We start from the raw sequence: 23216 nt of genomic DNA, 5'->3' as shown, positions 1-23216 counted from the left end.
TTATCATATACCGTATTCGACCCAATAAGCGCCCAGGGTGCTCAAAATAAAGACAGAAGGGGTGGGCGCTTATTGGGACCAATTCAGAGTCAAATTAGCGTAAATTCATCAGTAAGCCTTACCGTATTTTCTTGAGTAAAGTGCGCACTATTAAAAAAACAAAAACAGAAGGGGGTGCGCATTATACACGAAATAATGAGTTTTGATGTTTTTTCCCCCATGGAAAGACATTACTGTGAGCACGTAACACCGGAAATACCATGTCAACAAATCCATACTGAAGTTCGCAAATTATTCATGTAATTACACTGTCTGGCTATAAAAAGTGTTCTTTGTATATCTGGCCTTATGTTTGTATCTTGTTTCATTAATTTTATTCAAAATTCCTTTTAATATTGTTTTTATTAATTTCGGCGAAATCGTGTGTGAAGCGATCGGAAGATCTCACAACTCACCTTTATTAACAGCAACCACGGTCAGATTACCGCTATTGACGCCTTGAAACAAACTTTAGTTGACAGAGAATGGATACATATATCATAAATGCCATACTTTGATTCGTTAAAAGTCATATTTGTTTTTGTTGGACAATTCTATGTCAACACGTAATTCTCGCGATCACGCAATCACTTGCACGGGAGCCTTGACAGTGACTGGTCAGACTGGTTCCATGTAAAAAATAATACCTGGCAATAGCGATCAGCTGCTTCGCTTAGGGTTATTATTATTTTTAATATATTTAGTAAAAGCTGCATCTAAATTAACAAGATATTGGAATATATTATTCCTGATAAAAAAATAGTTTCAGATACAACTTTTGCCGATCCTTGCATTAAAATCATGTAAAGTTATATCATTGGGTGTGTCTTGACCGAATCACCGGTAGATTGCAAGAAAACGTGTGTACAGATGATTGCTGTGTCCGGCTTAGTTTACGAGAAAATACACAAGGTAATCTTAATCTCTGGATATAAAACAATGCCTAGCTATATGTAGTAACACCACTTATAAGAAACAGGTTTCAGTATTTATCATAAATGCCATACACTGAATTGCTGAAAGTCATATTTGTTGAAGTATGACCATAAAGTTTTCGCAATCGCGGGTGCAGGAGCATCGGTCAAATTCTTCCATACAAAAAGATATCCAGCAATAGCGATCAGCTGAACAAAAGTGCTACGCTTATTCATGGTTATTCATTTATTTCACATATTAATAGTAAAGCTGCGACTAACATGATATTGGAATAAATTATTCCTGATTAAATAATAGTTTCAGATACAATTCTTCAGCTCATTGTATCAAAATTCTTTATTGGGTAATTTTTTACTGAATCACAGGTAGATTCCGAGAAACGTGTACAGCTGATTGCTACTTCCAGCTTAGTTTACGAGACAAGACACAAGGTAGTCTTCATTTCTGCATATAAACTATGCCAATCAGAACAGGAAATACAATTTAATCAGTAATCTTCATGTCTAGAGAAGTTTTATCTCAAATTTCAAATTTGTATTGGCCAAGTTTAATTGTTATTATCTGTTCATTTCCCTGAATTCGCAGAAGGGATCTGATGTAATTTTTTTCTGCGGAAGACAAACCTGGTTTATTGCAAATGTAGGGATTGTGTATGGTCTGGTGATGTGCTTCATTCTGATTCGCTTTATAGATGGGGTATATAAATTAGCATCGATTTCATGCATATTTTACGAGACAAATACACATGTAATGGTAAATCTTAACCTCTGCATATGAAACATTGTCCAGCATACAGTACACAAATACCATTGAATTTGTAAATCATTATGTCTAGTGATGTTTTATCACAAATTTCATGTTTTCATTGATCAATTTTGCAAACAGCAAAACAAGCACACAAACACCTATTGCCGCCATGACCATAACACACGAGATGCGCAGTAAAGCAGTGCGCATGAAAAGGGAAGTAACTGCACGTTATATTGGATCGCATTGTTTTTAAGTATTGTAGCATTTCACTGTTGGGGTCGTGTGTTCGAGACCTGGAATATTTAAGGATTTTTATCATTTTTGAAAATGGAAATAGAAACGAAATGTTCAGGAGACTTTGTGATGATGCGGCGGTGTCTGAGAACTAAGAATATATTTTTTGTTAGGCCTTAGGTTATTGGGTTTCACCAGGTAGACTTGGCTATGCTAAATGGACAGTGTTGTCTTGCTGTGTCAAGCTAGACTGGTTCCTGTTTGTTCCTAGAAGGGAGAGCAGCGAAAACAAGCAGAGGATCCAGCAACCAGTCCAAGTCTACCTGGCACAGTGCAATAAGCACAGAAAACCATTCTGATCTTTCTACATATCCTTGAATGTACATTGTGATGCACTTATGTAGAGAAATTTATATATTTATTAAAAATCAGCAAAACAAACTGAAAAATGATTGACTCAATTATGCTTTTTTACTACAAAGTTCATTATGTTTGATAGTACCTTGTTGCACGTGTATTAACATACAATCATACCAGCATAAAGGTGGGCAATGCCTTCTGGGGTTTTCGGTAGCCTACCAAACACAGGTCTCTGATGGGGTAAACATGATAGAAAATTGGGAAGATGACGTATTGAATGACAACTGAAAAAGTAGTATAGGTAATGGGGGTTCTGGACCACTTCCACTGGAGCCAGATTTATATACCTATACTGCTACTACAGGGGGGATTTTTTATGCGTAAATGATTATGTGATTCAACGATAGTCATGAGATTGGCTCTAGCTCACCAATACCTGGGGCCAATCAATGCTTTAGATGAGTCTAAATGGTAATAAAAATATTCTTCATTATTTTTATCGATAAAACGATATTCAACATTTTTATTAAGTTCTTCGTTCATTTTACTAGGAGACCAGACTATATAACTACACTCTTTTTGTAAATTGATAAGAAACAATTGATAACCGTATTTGGTTGGTTTGACATCACTGATATAATAAAAACCTTGTGGTAATTCTTTCCATTGAATAGCTTTCTCCATTATTATATATTTATGTTAGCATTTGTCTAAATGTAATCACACGATAGTAAACAATCTATTTTTAATCTCCAACCAGTTCTTTGGTTTTGGCACGGAATAATTGACGCGCTTGTTGCCTCCCCTGTTCTATGAACTTTTTTTTCTCGTCTTCGCTAATACCACTGGTCTTACGAGATTTTGATCGAATCTCCTGCTTCATTTCGTTGTATTTGGTGAGTTCCGACAGCACTAAACGAAACTCATCCTCGGATATCTTACAATCGACCATTGCTGTCGAAACATGATCCTCAATGCTGTTCAACTTTGCTTCGGCGAGTATCCGAATACTATCGTGTTTTAATGCTTTCTTTTGCAACCTACGAGAAAGGAATTGTATCACTATTCCTGCCAGTCCCGAGACTCCAGCAGTTATTTCCATGCCGAGCACGATAGGCGCGGGGATTATAGTTGATAGTAAACCGATACCCGCTACACCGAGTCCCATGCCAGATACTAAAAGCACGGTGTCAACTCCGTCCAGAGCATTCACGGCTCTGCGATACTTTTTATACAATCCAAGTCTCAACTCCCTCTCCTTCCCTATTCGATGTTTTATGTCGCTTATTTGATGTAATCTAAATCCATCAACAGTATCCATCTTTTCAAATGCTTCACCGAGCGTCGGATATAAACTCATAGTGTATATTACGATCATATAATAGTCTTTAATTGGTCTTGCTTAAATGTTTTGAGACTATACATCAACCTTATCAAATGTATATTATACGGCAAGAATATCTTAGAAAGAGAAATACTGTCACTTTTAATAATTTGGACCCCCTCGAGGGTTGCAACGGGCGATGCTCCGATATGAATAATACTGCAACGTTGACGCTCGTGTTTCTTGAGCCATTTAATCGATAGACCTGGTAATATATCGAAGGCATCTTCCGGTGCATCTCCGAACAAGACTTCAATAATAAGCGTAGAAAGATTAGGTATTGCACTCAGGTTAACTTTAATATCTTCGAATTCAGTAACCAAATTTAAAGTAACATTTTTTAAGGCCGGACGACTATATAACATATGACCTGGGTTTTCTGGCAGGGGAGTGACCAACACACTTTTTCGTTTTGACGGGATATAAGCCGCGAGTACGATGCCACTATTTATTATCTTAGTTAAATTATGTCCCTTACCCATCATCACATAAGGTGGGGTAATGATGATATTCAGTAGCCACTCGATGTTTGCTTCGATCATAGTCCATTTATTATCGTCGTTGCGAGTAATATTGTACGAAGTGTTTTTAAGGAGTCTACTAACATCAACATCGCTTAAATCTCCTAGATTACCCGTGAATGTAACTTCTTTCCGATTGTATACATTATCGTGTAAGTGTAAAGCGTATAACTTACCATCGGTACCGGGTTTACCAAATCCTTCTGTGTCTCCAAGATCGGAAAGCGCAATTGTATTACATTGTCTTACTGTTCCAGGGCCTGATGCATCAACCATTATTTTTAATATGGAGTGTTACACTTAAGTATCCTATATGTACAAGTTGGTGTTTTACATCTAATACAGAAATTTTGAGGTCTGAAATAATACCACGCTTCAATGTTTTATATTGTAATGATGAGAAAGATTCCGTTCTACCGCTATTATATTTTTCATTTTTCACTGGAACACATCTGAGTAGAGTTGAAGGACTTTCTAGTTGAATATTATCCGTCGTGCTTATTTGATCAAGATGGATGAACAACTCTTTATAGGGAACTAAATCGGGTAATGCATCTCCATCAGATGTTGTCCTGTATATTGATAATATAAAGTTTCTTGATCTTTCTACCTGTGTAAATCCAAGTGTAATTGCTAAGTTCTCATGAATCCATATACCTTTTTCTCCAGTGCCGATTTTCACTATCCCATTCCACTCATTTTGTGTGATACTAATTCCATTAGGCTTAAAAATTTTATCATTGAGTGAGCATATATTGTAATACCCATCAGGTATATTAATGTTTTTTTCAATAATATTTTGTTTATCTGTTATAGACAACTCATTATTATCTCTCTCAGCACTTATATTGGTCCACAGTGGGTAATACGTTACGTCGCATAGAGCTACTTCGAGTTGTCCATCCGAGTTATCGATTGTATGAAGCAGTTCAATAGACTGACCATTTGTTATTCCCGGGAGTGTAACATACATATTAAATATACAATGATACTATATCATAACTTAAATATGAAATCGAGATACATTACTAATCAATCGATTATAGTAACTGCCTCTGGTGCTGAATTTTTCGTTAAATTCCCCGATATCTTTGAAAAGTACAGGGTCACGGCAACTAGCGATAAAATGGTGCACGATTGGTTTCACAATCCGATGCAATTTTGGCAGAATCAGTTAAACTTTGCCATATGGTGTGCCACAACGGGATGTGGCGTATCTGTTAATGCCCCAGGATTTATGCTAAATAAGTCTGTTTTATTATTTCACGTGTACTATCAGATTAGACGTATACTTAAAGAAATTAGTGCTCCATTACTGCAGGATGGAGCGTGGAATTCCACAAATAATAATTATGATAGGTCTGCGTATGAGCGTATTTGTAATGAATTTAATGTTTCTACGAGTAAAGATTGGCGCATTAAAGGAGCAAACCATGGTCTAGGTGTTCCGTACAGCGGACAAAGAACTGTTAAAGAAGTCAGCGATGATTTAGTTAAAAAAACTCATCAACCATTCGATCCATTTAAATTCTTACAGATAGACAATCTTTTTGTAAGATTGCATAATCTTAATCATGGCTGGGAACTTTCGAGTAACGATTGGAGAGGTTCTCTCATGAGTTTTAAGGGTGGTTTGGCTTATATTGTTACAAAATTTATACAAATGAACGATACCGCAAACGCTTGGAATGAATTTCTTAATGATAAAACGGAAAATAATTTTACTAACCCAGGATTTGTAAGATTTAATGAATCGATAAGAACTTATGTATGGGCAATTCTCGGTGCACAATCGCAAACACGAACATCCATTATCGGTTCTGGGACGGCGCTCGATGCGCAAAAACAGTTTGTCACAAACGTGGAGGACGCCATTAATTCACCAGTTGACATACCATCGTCTATAAAGCGTTTTCAAGATGCATTACAGTACGCTCAATCCAAAGTGGACTTCGTTTATGCGCCGGGACTATACATGTCTCCGAGTAATATGGAACTTAAGATCGGTCAAGTGATAGGTTATAATAATAAAATTGTTATCGCTACCGATCAACAAAAACCAGGTATAAATTCAGATATTAACGTCGAATTAATAACGCAAACGATCACAGGCGAAAAGGGAATAGTCAAGCCACAAACACCACATGTTTCACAAACATCTACTAATGCACAAGTACCACCACATATTGAGGCTAAAATTCAACAACATATCGATGAAAAAACAGCGCTTGTAGTGGGTGGAGTCTCGGTTGGCTTACTCATGATTTGGTTAGCGAACTGATTTGATGGATAAATAGTTCTTAGCGAACTGATTTGGTGGATAAATAGTTCTTGTCGAACACGTACAACAGCCCTGCAATTGCTACGATCAACCCCCACAAGTTTTGACTAAGCCAAGTGGTGGTCTTAGCTAATAAATTCAATAGCCAGGAAACAACACTCCCTATTATACCGGGAAGTGCGGCCGCAGCTTTCTCAGCGAGCTTTCCCAGTGCTGAACCTAATGCTTTTAAATGCTTTTTTATCCACTCTTTTATATCATTTTTATCGTTGGGCGGTAATCCGCCACCACCTGTACTACCACCTGTTAACGAGAGAGTCAAAGTCGATATAATAAATCCCAACGCGGTTAAAATACTGGCAATTGTTATTCCCTGTTCTCTGAACAATGTTTTAACTTTATCGGTCAGTGTAGTGTCATCGTTGAGGACTTGATCGATAGTTTCTCGAATACGACTGATTTGTGAACGAAGTGCCTTTCTATTACTGGAAGCTGCTTCGAGGCGGGCCGATCTTTCGTCTTCTAAGTTACGCAATCTTTCCGCTACGCGGCGTCTACTGAACTCATCGCCCGCCTGTTCGGGGTTTTGTTTTCTCTTTAGCCATATGCTTGTCGATTTCGGATATCTTGGCTATATTATTGATGAGTTCTCCCCGCATTGTTCGCATTGCCTTGTCAAGACCTCGTAATTCCCTAATACTGAACTCCGAATATGGTACCTGTAATGTGGAATTATCGTAATAGGTATCTAAGATTTCTCCGAGTCCGTTCGAGGCCACGTTAGAGGCTTCTTCCAAATTATCTGTGTTACTGAGTTCAGTACGCACGGTTCGAAGAACCTTAGTAGTCTTCGCGGAAAGTCGTCGGTAGTCCACAAAACCTAATTTATCACGAACAGTGCTGATGCCGTGTTTAGCAGCTATCGTAGACAAGGCTAGGGGCTTACGAGTACGAGAATGCATAAGATCAATATCCGGAGAGTCACGCAGTTGCAATATTCCTTTACTATCTATCGTAAACTTTGAATAGTCACGGCCTATTGGGGTATCTTCTTTTAAGGCATCGTAATAATCATTGACGGACGATTGTAAAAGTTCATCGTTAAGATTCGTGCCACCAAAGTTGGTTTCATCAGTACCCTCTTCAGTTCGATTCAGATCATCAAAGGTACTTAGATCAAAGTCATTAATATCAAAATCAGTCATTTTTATATTAAACATAGGGTACATAATTTCAATATAAACAATGTCTTCGCAATACGGACGCAAGTTAAACCCACAACGTAGACTTCGAGATCCATTAGGGGTCAAAGCAATTCGTCAGTCTGTAACTATAACTAATAACCCTAGTACCATCGATCAGAATCAAACGCTTCTGGTTCGCTTTCCTAATCTCGGCGCACACGATGTGTTAGTTCCGGGAACTGTCCGACTAGCATTTACGATTAGTTTGACTTCTACAGACGTTAACAGGGAGCCCGTTCAGAACATAGGTCGTGCTATCGTTAAGAAAATCGCCATTAAAATTAGTTGTAATGAGGTTTTGAGTATCGATGATAGCGATGTATACTATTGTTACATGGATCTCTTGAGAACGGATAAAGAGCGGGAAAACTTACAGTACCAAGGTATTTGTAATAAGAACACATTGAGACTGCGCGTGGGTGCTGAAAATGGTGTTGATACCAACGAAAAAGATAAGGCCGTTGCCGACGCATTAGGTAACAGATTCTATGTTCCCCTAGACTTTGAATTACTAGATTCCCACATGCCCTTTTATCAAGCATCCCTAGGCGATAGGTTAGAATACGAACTCACTTTTAATAACTACGGTAGAGTAATCAGATCTGCTAATGAAGATGCTAGATATTCCAGATATGCGGGCAAACGGGCTGCGGAAAAACAGCCTTTATTCTAGATATTTTAGAAAGTCATTATAGGGACGTTTTCGATCATATTATTATTCTGTGCCCGACTATAAGCGTTAATAAAACATACCTATCGAGAGATTGGGTAATGAATGATGACGGGGTACACAGAGTCGATCCGGGCGATCGTTTACAAGACTGCCTCCGAGTATGTCACGAGAAATACAAAGGAGAATCGACCCTTTTCGTAATAGACGACTGCAGCGCGAGTAAAGAACTCACAAAAAAGAAAGATATGCTTTCGTATTTAGCATTCTCCGGTCGGCATACTCAACATAGCGTTTGGGTACTTACTCAAAAATACAACTCTGTACTGAAAGATCTCAGAGAGCAGACCAAATGGGTAGCGCTTTTTCATTGCAAAGATCGAGATTCATTCGAGGAATGTTTACGCGAAAATGATGTTATTTATACCAAGGGCGAACGAGACAAAGTCAGAAAAGTGTTAGCGGCAACGAAGCACTGTAAACTCGTATTAAAAACCGATCAACCAGCTGCTTATGCAATTGCTTAGCAAATTATAGCAAATTGTAGCAACTGCTTAGCAAAATTATAGCAAAATGTAGCAAAAATGTAGGAAAATGTAGGAAATTGAACATTAGCGGTTAATATTACATAAAATGTGGTTCGAAATCCTCATTCTTTCGCAACAGTTCATTATTACGGGATGTATTGGATATGTCATATTATATTATGTTAGACTTAAATATCTCCTTAGGTATTACATTATGGAATGCGACGAACTCATCGAACAAATGCTCAAAGAATCTGATGCAGATCAAAATGCTGAAGTAGTTACAGATAAACATAGAGAAAGACTCACCGCTTTGGTAGCCGGTGGAAAATGTTCCCAATATTTGGGAGAAAATTATACCATCGAAAAAATTGATAACATGACCGACGAAGAGATTAAAAAACTGTACGCTCGTTACGAGTCTAGACTGGGAGCTACCATGACTAAAACGATAGGGTCTTCTATATTACAACTATACACAGCCGTAGCTAGTACGTTTCTCCCCATCCCGGCAGAACATCGCCTGTATTTATGCGAATCTCTCGAGAAAGACCCATTCATCGAACACGCTATAAGCTCGGTGAGCTGTGAGTTTTATCATAGATTCGGAATGTTCTTAGCTCCGTTCACCACAGCTTTAATAACAGCTAGGTATTGTCAATTTAAACATACGTGCCCACTTAATAATATAAATGGAGACACAGGTGACACCACAGATTGTGAACGAGGAACCACAGATTGTGAACACACAACAGATTGCGGAACAACAAGTGAATGAGGAACCACCACCAGTGAATGTGAATGAGAAAACAAAAAAACAACCCAGAGTGACAAAGAATCCTTTGAAAATAGCTGCAGGAAGAAAGGGAGGGCTGGCGCGCAAAGCGAAATTAATAAATAATTCAAATATTAATCCGATTAAAACATGGGCACTAGTAGGAGTTGCTGGTATAGCGGCTGTATGGTTCTTTTATAAGACCGGAGAAGAGAAAACATCACCCCCGCCGCAACAACAAGTTCAATTAGAGGTTAGTCCTCATATAATGCTATAAGAAGCATGACTACTCCAGTTACAGACGGTAAAATGTTGGTAAACGCGACGTATCATTCAGCGGTGGTCACCGGCTTGGCCATTGTCTATGCCCGTATGGCTAAAATGATTACTAAAGCCACACCTCCCAAGCTAGATTTTAATGGATATGACATAGGTATGATGGTTCTAGATATTGGATTGGCTATGGCAACGAAGGATATGCTCATCAAACAAGGACTTATCCCGGAAGACATAATGAAGTAATTAAACATTTGAATATTTATATTCATATAAACATTTGAATATTTTATATTATTATACATATGGCATCAATTGCGATGATGGTCGGTGGAGCTATTGTTAATGCCCTAGCTTTTTCGGGGAGTAATTTTTTATTTTCTAGTATGAGAGGTTCGGAGCAGAAAAGACATAATAAAGCTTTAGAACAACTCCAAGCAGCCCAGTCACAATGGGCCAGAAATAGGACATTAAGATTAGACTTTATTCATGAAAAACTGCTTAAGGAAGGACATTCAATTCAAACGTTTAAGGATGTTGAATCTGCCATGCACGAATACTTCCTCGTTTATGGGAAAAAACTAGACCCAATACCAAGACCAACAATGAGTCAGTTTTATACACCGTCAGAGGAACAAAAGAACCGAGAGGTCACATTTATCATGTTGGGATTGACTGCTGTATTGATTTTCAGCTATACCATGCATAAGTCAGAGTGACAGCTGTGGCTATGACCTAGTTTGGAGCGATCTATAAATAGCCTAATCAATATCTCACAGTGTAGCTGTGATTTGCATTTAGACAAATGATATGATAGATGTATATACCATGAATAACTGCAAGTTTACACTCATGGGTAAGACTACTCTATGTAATCTATTATTACATCAGGCGCGGAAACATTAACTATACGTGTTCTGAATGCAGGATAGGGGTCAAAGGTCGTTATTGTTTATGCAAGAAACACGGTGCTGATAGGGTCAGGAACCAGATTATTTATGCTAGGAAGAGAGATTACATCAATGAGAGGAATAGGTTGGGGAGAATATGTATTTAGATATATGAAAAACAACCAATTAGACATTTGTCTCATTTTGCATATACCATTCAACCACAATGGTTTTTGTCAGAGAATTAAAAGCTATGGCAAAGCAAAGTGGACTGCGTGGATATTCTCGTATGAGAAAAGCTGAATTGATGGATTTACTCGGTTTGGAATACAACAGACCCCAGACTGTTAGAGAACTCAAAGTTCGAGCGAGAAACAGTGGGCTGAGAGGTTATTCTCGAATGAGAAGAGCTGAATTGAACGCTTTACTAGATAATAATCAACCTATTGATAATGATGATAATGTTGATATTCAACATGATAATGATGTTGAGAATAATCAACAAGAATTAATATTTGTACCCACATCCGCCGGCGTTGGTAAATATCTAAGAGGTTGGAAGATGGATATTAATTCCAACATGGATGTTAACGATATTAAGCCCATCATATCAAGTAAAATTAACGAGGAATTAGATGATTTACATAGTATAAAATACCAGCTGACGATTAAAATGACATTGAGTAAAAGTAACACAGACGATAGCACCGAATATACCGAACCATATTTCCGTAGCAATCAAGAAGTTATAACCGAATCCGATACTATAAACTCATCATTAGATACATCAATTCAGAGGATACAGGAAACTTTAGAACGCTGGACTAATAGAGGTTCGGGTTGGGGTGTGGATAAAATCGATAGTTTATATTTAGATATAGCAAATTATATGCCCTTCAAAGGTGGATCTTATATAGATTTACCCCCGTATTATAAGAAGAAAAAAGCCATAATTAACGTAAAAAATAAATCCGATGACTGTTTAAGAATGATGATAAGATCTGCATTGTTCCCCGTAGACAAGCATCCGGATAGACCTTCTAGCTATCCTCAAAACGATGGACTCAACTTCGATGGTATAGACGAACCTCCACCAATATCACAAATTGATAAGGTGGAAAAGCAAAATAATTTAGCTATAAATGTTTTCGGACATTCTAAAGGAATTGTTGTACACAGGATAAGCTCCGCTCCGGAAAATATCCCCAGAATCAATTCATTTCTGATCGAAAAAGATGGTAAATATCATTATACGTGGATAAAGAGTTTAAGCAGGCTACTATACGATCAAACAAAACATAAAGAAAAGAAATATTTCTGCGAAAGATGCCTGCATGGGTACAGCAGACAAGATCTATTAGAAGCACATAAAGAAGACTGTAGAGGTGTTGGACACAATGCTATCAGGATCGATATGCCTAAAGAGGGGAAAAATATATTAAAATTTGAACATTATTGTAATCAAATGCCAGTACCGTACGTAATTTACGCCGACTTCGAAGCGCTTATCAAACCCATAGAAAATACCAACCGTAGCAATACTGATAATAGTTTTACGTACAAAACTCAAGAACATATTCCTTGTGGGTTTGGATATATAGTTGTAAGGTATGATGGGAAAACAAACCCGCCCGTGATTTACAGAGGTCCCGATGCAGCGGGAAAGTTCCTAGAATATCTACAAAATGAAGAGAGAATAATCAGGGAAAAATTATCGTGTAAGAAACCCATGCGTATGACGAGGGATGATTGGATGGCCCATAAGAAGTCAACGAGTTGTCACGTTTGTAATAAACCCCTGGATGGGGATTCCGTAAGAGATCATTGTCACGTCACGGGTAATTATCGGGGAGCCGCTTATAACGAGTGTAACTTGAAACTAAAAATGAACTCTCAAACAATACCCATCCCCGTTGAGTTTCATAACCTTAGGGGATACGATTCACATCTCATTATGCAAGCTATCTCGAAGACCGACGGCGGTTTAACGTGCATTCCTAATAATATGGAAAAATACATATCATTCTCGTTGACTAAAACTATCCATTATACAGACAAGGATGGGAAATCTAGAATAAAGCAAAGTAATGGGCTTAGATTCATAGACTCCGTACAGTTTCTGTTATCTTCCCTGGACAATTTAGCTAATGCGAACAATCCCGATGACTTCGCGATAACAAATAAATATACCGATAAGATAACTCGTCATTTGTTGCTGAGAAAAGGTGTATATCCTTGCGAATATATGGATGATTGGTCTAGATTCGAAGAAACTGAATTACCACCCCTCGAATCATTCTATAGTAACTTAACAGAATCTAGAATAACAGATGCCGATTATGAACACTCTCTGACAGTCTGGGATAAATTAGGTTGTAAGAATTTAGGCGATTATCACGATCTGTACTTAAAAACCGATGTACTGTTACTAGCCGATATATTCGAGATATTTAGAAAGACATGTTTAAAACAATACGGCTTGGACCCGGCATGGTACTATTCCAGTCCCGGACTATCGTGGGATGCATTGTTGAAGAAGACCGGCGTAGAACTAAAACTACTCACAGATTACGATATGCACTTGTTTATTGAGAAAGGATTAAGAGGTGGTATATCGATGGCAGCTAAAAGGTATTCTAAGGCTAATAATAAATTAGTGGAAGGATACGATCCCAGTAAACCCGACACGCACATATTATATCTCGACGCTAACAATTTGTACGGATGGGCTATGAGTCAACCTTTACCCACGGGTGGTTTTGAATGGGTCGATGATATCAATGTGAATGATATCGAAGTGAATAAAGGGTACATACTAGAAGTTGACTTGGAATATCCAAGTTCGTTACATAAAGATCATAACAGTTATCCGCTAGCTCCCGAAAGATTAATGGTTAATAAAGATTGGATGTCGGAATATCAACGCTCCTTGATGGGTAATAGTAGGTTAGCTAACGTAGAAAAACTCGTAACAAATTTGATGGATAAGACAAAATATATAGTTCCCTACAGAAATCTACAGTTATATCTATCGTTAGATATGAAACTAAAGAAAATACACAGGGGTCTAAAGTTTGATCAAAGCCCTTGGATGGAGCCCTATTTAAGAAAGATAGCCACCAGCGATATTGAAAAGAATCTATATAAGCTCATGAATAACTCAGTATTTGGTAAAACTATGGAGAATCTAAGGAAGCGTGTTGTTGTTAAATTAGTCAGATCTAATGAGGAAGAAAGACTCAGGAAACTTATAGCCAGTCCGGCTTTTAACAGAAGCAAGATATTTGATAACGACTTAGCCGCGTTGCATATGCAGAAGAGTAATATAAAATTCAACAGACCGGTGTACGTCGGTATGAGTATTCTCGACTTGTCAAAACATTTAATGTATGACTTTTATTACAACGAACTTAAGAAGCAATACGGTGATAGATGCGAGGTGTTATATACCGACACAGATTCTTTGTTGATGGAAATACAAACCGAGGATGTGTATAAAGATATGGCAGAAAAAATAGATATGTATGACACGAGCGATTATCCTAAAGATAATCCACTGCACAGCGTAGTAAATAAAAAGGTGTTAGGTAAGATGAAGGATGAATGTGCTGGGACCCCTATAGCGGAGTATGTGGGATTAAGACCTAAGATGTATTCTATAAAGAAGTCCGATAATGGAGAGATAAGAAAAGCTAAGGGCGTTAAGAAGTATGTTGTAAAAAAGCATATCAAACACGAACAGTATAAAGAATCATTATTTAACAGTAGAACGTTCAAACACGAGATGAACTCTTTAAGAAGTTACAATCATAGGATATATGGATTAAGAATGAACAAGACATCATTATCCCCCTTAGATACAAAGAGATGGATTGATAATGATGGTGTAAATACCTATGCTTATGGTTATGGTGGTAATACCGTACCGTCGGGAACTATGAACAACTCTTCTCGTACAAATGCCCTACCCGGTCCATCTTGAAGATAATAAAGAATAGGCTCTCCTTCTTTCGTAACCAATCTACTAATGTTATACGTCTTAAGGGACCATATGGGATCGGTTGCGCGACGTAGGCCTCCTTCGAGTTCACCGGCCTGGTATAAATATCTTACGCTTACTCTATCCGGAAGTTTTTGTTCTTTGCCTCTCCTCGGTGCTGAAGATTCGGAAGTCATGGATTTCATTTTAATAGCATCGGATGGTTTCTTCCCTATTAATCTCGTCACTTCATTATTCAGCGCTGATACAACGGCTGATAATCGTGTCACCCATTCGGTTGATCTCAATCGCTCCGATTTCATTTCGATCCTATACTGATAACCAAACAAACGTTCCGCTAATGTCCTGTTAAATCTTTCGACGATAGCTTGACTGCGGTGGGCCTCTCTTTCACCACGGACGATTTCGACATCGTTCTTTGTTAACAGTTTAGTAACCGATCCCATAAACTCGCGACCGGGATCTACTTGAAATAGCTTAGGCCATTTTAGTGGTCCGCGTTTATATATGCGACTCAGTGCATTAGCTACCTCTGTTGATTCTTTCGATGTTAATGGCTCAGCCTCTTTGTATCGACTAGCCACATCCACTACCGTTAAAGTGTATTTATACGTTTTGCGTTTTACCTTATCGTGGGGAAGAAACAAGAGGTCAGCCTGATGAACTTCATTCGTTGTAAAAATATCAAACTTCTTCCTCGGTATATAACGCGGTGCCGGTAAATATATTTGCCACATCGCTTGTTTCTTTAACCAATCCTTGGCCACATCTTTAGATACCTTAGCCGCGGTGGCTAATTTTTTTATTGCTCCTACACCTTTCCAATATCCTCGTGGGCTATAGTAAATTTTATCCATTATTAATTAATATTGATATTTCTTTTAAAACGACTTTCGTTGAATCGCATCATCATTTTTATACTAATAGAAGCATTGATTGGCCCCAGGTATTGGTGAGCTAGAGCCAATCTCATGACTATCGTTGAATCACATAATCATTTACGCATAAAAAATCCCCCTTGTAGTAGCAGTATAGGTATATAAATCTGGCTCCAGTGGAAGTGGTCCAGAACCCCCATTACCTATACTACTGAAAAGAAACAATTATATGTATTTCTTACTCAACTGGTTTACTTAGAGCTGCAGGAATCTGCTATTAAAGGACATCGTGACAGCAGCAGTGAATGCTGTGTATACTCATATCTACCTTTCCAGAGAAAATGATGACAGCTCAACAGGTATGATGAGAACAGTAAAGTATATGGTGTTCCATGATGATTCCCAAATTCGAATGCTATGGTTACCCCAGAAATCAGTAAATAACCACACAAGATCAATGGATAATCAACAAATTATATATAAATACACAGGACAAAATTTACAATTACCGGTATAACCTGGCAATACAATGGGTAAAATATAGCACACAAAGATTGTCCAGTATGTGTCACACTTGAATATCTTGGATGAGGCCCTTGCCTTGAATGTTCCTGGCGGTTCCGCTCTTGTAACGGTACAGCCAGCCTTCCAGAAAACACTCCTTCGAAAGTCTTGAACATGGTCTTCCTTCAACAGTAAACAATGTAGTACGCTCCCACACTGAGCAGATCTGTGTCATTGATTTATTCGGTTTTGCCCAACATGGTGGCAACTGAAATTATTATCATACAGTACACAAGTGCAATGGTGGTACTGAACTGGATTATCTCACATTGCGTGTGACACCTTCATTACACTCTCAGTAACACCCCTGCCGCCAGTGTGGGTGCGGCCATTACAAGAATCTTGAAATTTGACCTCTGACCCCAAATGTAGTATGTCTTTGGAAATGCAATCACAGTGCATTTTGAAAAGGTTTACGACTAACCATATTTCCTTGATGAATTTTCCTTTTTTTTTTGTTTGATCACTGATCAGATATGTTCAAGATTGCAGATGAACAGAAAGTCACCCAACTTCCCCCTTACATTCTTATTTTACCAATTACATGATAGTTGAAGTGAAATTCAAATTGACAAACAAAGAAAGAAAATTTAGCAGTGGTAAGTGAATTCGGCGTCACATAAGTCCTCACTTGTTTCTAAACATAATGGTCAGTCGGTTGCAAGTTTTACTCCAAGCATAGTTGTAGCCACCTATCACAGTGTGGAGTTTTGACTGTCAGCAGTGAAAGTATAGAGAACTCCACGAACGGAATATCGTTGTGAGCAGCTTGACATGGACAGTATAAGTTTTGCAGAGTAATCTTCCTTTACTCAATACCCAATACTCAAATTTCAGTCTCACTTTGTACACGTACAGAAAATATTTCTTCGCCATTATGCCTAATACATATGTGTACTTCAAAAATACTGTAACATGGAAACTGAGTTAACTTCTATAGTGATAATGGTTATCCCTACCAACCTGCACAAGTACTATTTGTGACAATATCACTAATAAAGAATTACCAGTAGAATGAATCAAAACAATAACCATGTAAAATCACATTTTAAGCTCTAGAAAATATTGGCAATATTCCTATTATAATGGCTTTCATTAGATTGTCAGTATCATTAAAACACTGTAAGTCTCTCACTGATACATACCTAACAATACAAACCTAAAATATAAAGTGTTCCTAGAGTTACATGATCATTTCGTGAAGTTACACTGAGTATCGTAAACAAAACATAATCGTGGCCTTATTTCCGTTCTGCAACATACATTATGCATAATGAACTGTGACCTCGACCATGCTACTTCTAGTTATAAAATATATGCTTTACCACTTTCCATCTGATTTTTCTATTAATAACATTACAATTTGTGCAGCAAACAACAACAAACAATGGAATATAATATCATAATTTATTTACATTGGCGACAAAGGGGGGCTACCTCGGTTGCTGGTGCTAGTGGGTCGTAAACCCGAGTGATAGGAATAGAGAAAGAGTACCCCGAGGATCGTGGATCCTGGGTTGATAGCTTGTTAGTGGGTCGTCAACCCGAGTATTGTTGTGGATTAATCTGGGATCGTGGATCCCAGTATTAGTATAGATGTACCCTTGGAGGTCATGAAGCCCCGGGTGTTAGGTTAGGGAGAGGTATATGGTATGAGATGGGGGCTACAGACGCCCTGCCTGATGGAGCAACCAAGGCAGCCTCACAAGGTGGTATGAAGGGGATGGATGGTGGGAGAAGCATAAAAGAGATGGCTTTGATAGAAACGAGAATGAGCGGATGGTAGGTGAAGGGTTAAATAGGCTTTAGTGAGTGACGGCAGAAGCATGGGTTTGCGCATGCGTTGCCGACAAGGAATTGAATTGTGGGATAGGTAAAGTGTAACCTGATCCATAGCAGAAAAATGGAGTATGATGTACAAGTGATGACAGTTCATAATAAAAATATATGACGTTGTAGGATACATAAAGCACGAGAAGCTGCGGCTTAGGTACTAGTTGTTTGTGCACAAACTAAAATAATAAATTTGACATCATGTACGTTTACCAAGTTTCAGCAGTCTAACAATTCATTAAGGTGCCTAATAAACAACTAAACTGACATCTAACACTTTATCAGCATCAATCATTAGGTGAAACACCAACTTGAATATTTTATAAATAAATACTTTCTAGTGTTCTCATACATGAAACAGTAGTGTAAACATGATCTACCTGGGGGATTACTGGAGTCTGGTGTTTGATTTGCATACATTTCAGTTCAGCAATTAGGCGATGCGGTACGCGAAATGTGAAGGTCTTATACAACGTAAAAGTTGCCAGTAGCCTAAATGTTGTGAATTTTGACAGCAACACATGTAAGTACTTATCAGGTTAAGTGTTTTCAAGATATCGTAAAAGAGCCAGGCACTGACAAATAATATCATCAACTAGACATCATTACACAATGTTCAATTTAAAAGAAATTGAAATCTCTGAAATCTATTTTGATATTTAAGGGTTAGTTGGTGCATGTTGTATAAAAAGATTTTATGGATGAATGGTGCCTGTTTTTGCCAAATACTACCATGATTATATTTCAATATGATAAATAAAAGATATATATTAATTTTAAGTATTAGAAAATTATATTTTTTTCAGACACAGGCGAGACTGTATATAATATATTAGCTTAAATACATATTCAAAGATTCTTATACCAACTGCAATTTTTCATCTTATAACTTGGAACAATAAATGCATACTAATTTTCAATCTCTATAATGATGATTGGATTAACATTGCAGTGTCTACATCCAGTTTGCTTTGACAATCATCAGATGATTGTAATACAGATAGAGCTCATTCTTCATTTCATTAGGCCTTGCTTTTCATGTTTTCTTATTCTAAACTGATGTCTCAAATTCCCACATAAACAAATTATAAATGTTATTCTCTTTTCTCTTTACACCAACATTTATCTGCAATGCACAATGACTGTTATTATTTTATTTGATATCTTGGTATACTTGTGCATATGTACCAGTATTAGATTACACAGTATTACACATGACTTTTTAGCAGTCATTATCTGTTACTGAACAGCATGTTGTGTCAATCAAGATAAGTAACATAAAAAAGGACTCTAGTACACTTTCCTGTTTGAAGAACCAATCAATTCACTGTGGGAACATATTTAATTACTTACATAAGTTACAGAAGATGCAAATAGATCCAAGTTTAAATGAGGTTAAATTAAGGATTCATTTCAGTAATATGTATACTGACTGAAAATGTAAGACAATATATACATTGCCTGAGTGATTCAGTCAATATACATATGGACTGAAATTTTCAGTCAATATACATATGCCTGATTATAGACACTGATTGTAACATATATAAGTATAATCTATTATATGCACACACAAAAAACATAAATAAATGCATCTACATGGAATGATTGTGGGGTTAAATTTGCATTTATGTCATCATCAGAATATCTAATTATAAACTTTCTAAAATAATATTTGCTGTATGATAATAATATCTAATAAATACTACAGGTACTTAATACTACAGGTGTCTTGAAGTATTGTTAAATGAAAATCAGGATACATATCTACAGGAGGATAGTGTAAGGGAAATTACTTGTCAACATAATGATAAATATTATGTTACTAAAACAAAAAGATACAACTATGATTTACATCTATCTATGTATCATACGCGTCTTGTGGAGGAGTCAGTATGATTTGTTGTTTGTTGGGACAAATCTCTGTAATTTGCCACTATTTTAAGAGCATGGGTATCAGAATTCTGTAAGAAATAATGGATCAATGAATGAACACCAGTAATGACCACTTAATGGTGGGACATATTGTGTAAGGGGCAGAATAATTTGGGTAAATCTCTTATTTCAAAGTGTATAATGACTGGTAGCTATATTAATTGCAACTGAGCAACTGATTGCTTGATAGATGCATGGTAGATTTCCATTTGGCATATTTATTTTCTAAAAGAATTTAAAAAAATAAAAGTCAGATGTAACTTTAATTCGACAAAAAAGTAACATTTAAATATTTTTATTTTTTATATGGAATGTTATTCTTCTTCAATTATTTGTAAAGGCACGGATGTATACTAACTAAACATCAGTGGTAAAGGCCTGTCAAGGATGTCTGTGTGCTGCAGATGTAGGCGTATCTCCAATTTTATTTCATTGAAGTCCATGGTAGTATGATAACTATTTAAGATATTAATGCTTGAATGCTTGGGATTGTTATGGGAAGTAACACAAAGGCTGATAAATAAAATGAGTTTGCATTATTTCATCTTTGCGATATGTCAGCATACCTTGCCAGTTTCTGTCGTTGAAAATACCGTCGCAATATACCGTTTTTCATGGCGATTTCCCTGCTATCTTCCATCATGACAATTTGTCTTTTAGTTGAAGACTCAACAAATGTTGATATTCTAAACTAATAATCACTACAAAATATGTGCTGGTTAAAAATATTCAGTTGTAATTATGTCTCCCCCAGAATGGAGGGAGACATATTGTTTTTGGCACGGTTCCCGTCGGCGTCGACGTTCCCACCGTTTCCGGACTATAACTCAGAAACCGTTTAATATTTTTTCGCGAAACTTTGTATACACATTAACCCAGCACTGAAGTGGTGCCTTTTGCTATTTAGAGATTTTTGACATTTTTATTTTTTCTCGTTTCCATGGAGATAACTTGAACATAGACTCTGAATGGGGGTAAGCTTGGTTTCCGGACCATAACTCGGAAACCGTTTAATATTTTTTCGCGAAACTTTGTATACACATTAACCCAGCACTGAAGTGGTGCCTTTTGCTATTAGGAGATTTTTGACAATTTTATTTTTTCTCGAAAGCAGGGATGGCTTATGTTGCGCTAAGTAGAGTGACATCACTCAATGGCTTGTTCCTCATTAAGGACGATTATAAACCAAGTGGAATCTATGCAGACAGCAGGGTAGAAAATGCCATTTCAGAAATGCAGCTTGCTACAAGTTTGCCAAGATGGAATAACCTAGTACCACCAAACATTCCTGATTATGCAAATTCCCTGGTGCTTGTGGGCCACAACACTGAAGGATTTCTCCCTCACTTGAAAGATTTCACAGCAAATAGATTTCTGCCAGCTGCAGACATCATAGCCCTTCAAGAAACATGGCTTCTTCCAAATCAGTCATTTACTAACCCACTGCCTACCCACAATGTTCTGACATGTAGCAGGGGAAATCAGTACAACTCAGCCTCTAGTGTACCAGACTCATTGAAAACGAGAGGAAAGGGTGGAGTAGCTATGTTCATCCATCAGGATCTTTCCTACAAAGTCATTGACACTTCATGTGTAGGACTGGAATGCCTTGGCATCCAGTTGCAGTGTTCATCAATTTCTGTTTTCTCTGTGTACAGACCACCAACCCTTCCCATTCCCTACTTCAGACAAGAGTTGAACAGAATGTTGGACCTATCTCCGACTAACAGTACAGTTCTTCTGGGAGATTTCAACATTGACCTCAATACAAACAAAGCGCAACCTCTTCTGCAAGAACCCTTCACGCAGCTGATTGAAGTGTCCACTACCAGGAAAGAAACTGTTATTGACCATATTTATGTCAAGGATCGTTCACATCAGAGAGCTGGTGTGGTGCCTTGCTATTACAGTTTCCATGACATCACATATGTCATTGTGTAGAAGACCTGCAGAGTCAGATACACGGGCAGTTACATCACAGAGACTTTCCTTTGTGCCATATAACATTGCTACATCATTTCTGATATGTTGGGGATATTAATATATTTGTGTCCAAACTCTATTAGTACTTTAAGTGGATTTTCTACAAATACTTCAGTAACAAGAAAACTGTGCTACTTAGATGACTACACTGTCAGGTGGGTAAATGATTGAGGGATTAGTGGTGTTGATTAGACGCTGAAGTGGTGCCCATTAGTTGTTTGAAATTTCTAGGAGTTCTATTTTTGTCTCTGTTATTTAGTAATGGAGGGTGGGAATGAAGAGATGGGGTTTAACGTGAAGTAAACGAATGAATGGGGGTTAGGGGAGTGGGGGGAGACATATGTTTTTACGAGTAAAAACACTTTCTAGTTCAGTTTGAATGAAGGTGCAACAGTGTGACGCTTTGGCTTGGCTCTATCACTACGAGTCACTAGTTGTCGCAGCGTGCCAAGGTCTGAAAATCAGACCGGAAGCGACAGGTTGGACTGTCGTTTACACCATTTCTAAAAGAGTGTTATTGCCCTTTGGAACAAAGAGATCTCCCATTAGAAACTTTGTGACATAAATTTAGCTCTTTTGTATTGCAACAATGTTACACATGATTCCTTATTTTGTTGCAGAGTTAGAAATATTGTTGAACTTTGATACTTGATACATATTTACATTCTTAATATTACCATAAATATTTGAAAATCAATGGTGACAGCAAATTCTGTGGCTGTTATTTGTTGACATTGTTGCGTTTTTATCCATGTGAGCTACAGTGCCATGGCACTATTTAAATTTAAAATGTTATGAAATTTGTTAAATGTGTATTTAGTAGTGGGGCTCAACTGATAAGTTCTGAGCCTCACTCAGAAGGAATTCATTGCATAATAGTAAAATATTTTGCTGTGGACATTATATGATGTTTTTTCCACAAAAACTTAATCTACTGAGAAAATTGTTTCGCTTTGACAAGACACTCTGTTGTCTTTGGATAGTGGAAAAGCGTAAGGAGTGTGCGGTGATCAAGTACTTGCAGAAATAGAGATGCTTTGGAAGGCATCAATTTATGGCATTTATCATATATGTATCCATTCTCTGAACTAAAGTTCATTTCAAGGGTTCAATAGCGGTAATCTGACCGTGGTTCC

General features: G+C 37.4%; 1 protein-coding gene across 3 annotated transcripts in view; it reads left to right on the top strand.

Annotated features, from left to right (window-relative positions):
• Window positions 1-23216, top strand: part of LOC124113764 (nonsense-mediated mRNA decay factor SMG7-like) — a 282423-nt gene that overhangs the window by 229763 nt on the left and 29444 nt on the right. The window lies entirely within an intron of this gene.

The sequence above is a fragment of the Haliotis rufescens genome, unplaced genomic scaffold (genome assembly GCF_023055435.1).
Source record: "Haliotis rufescens isolate VD_foot unplaced genomic scaffold, xgHalRufe1.0.p SCAF_8, whole genome shotgun sequence".
Taxonomy (NCBI): Eukaryota; Metazoa; Mollusca; class Gastropoda; order Lepetellida; family Haliotidae; genus Haliotis; species Haliotis rufescens.
The sequence above is the reverse complement of the archived record's forward strand: the minus strand, read 5'-3'. Positions and strand labels throughout refer to the sequence as shown.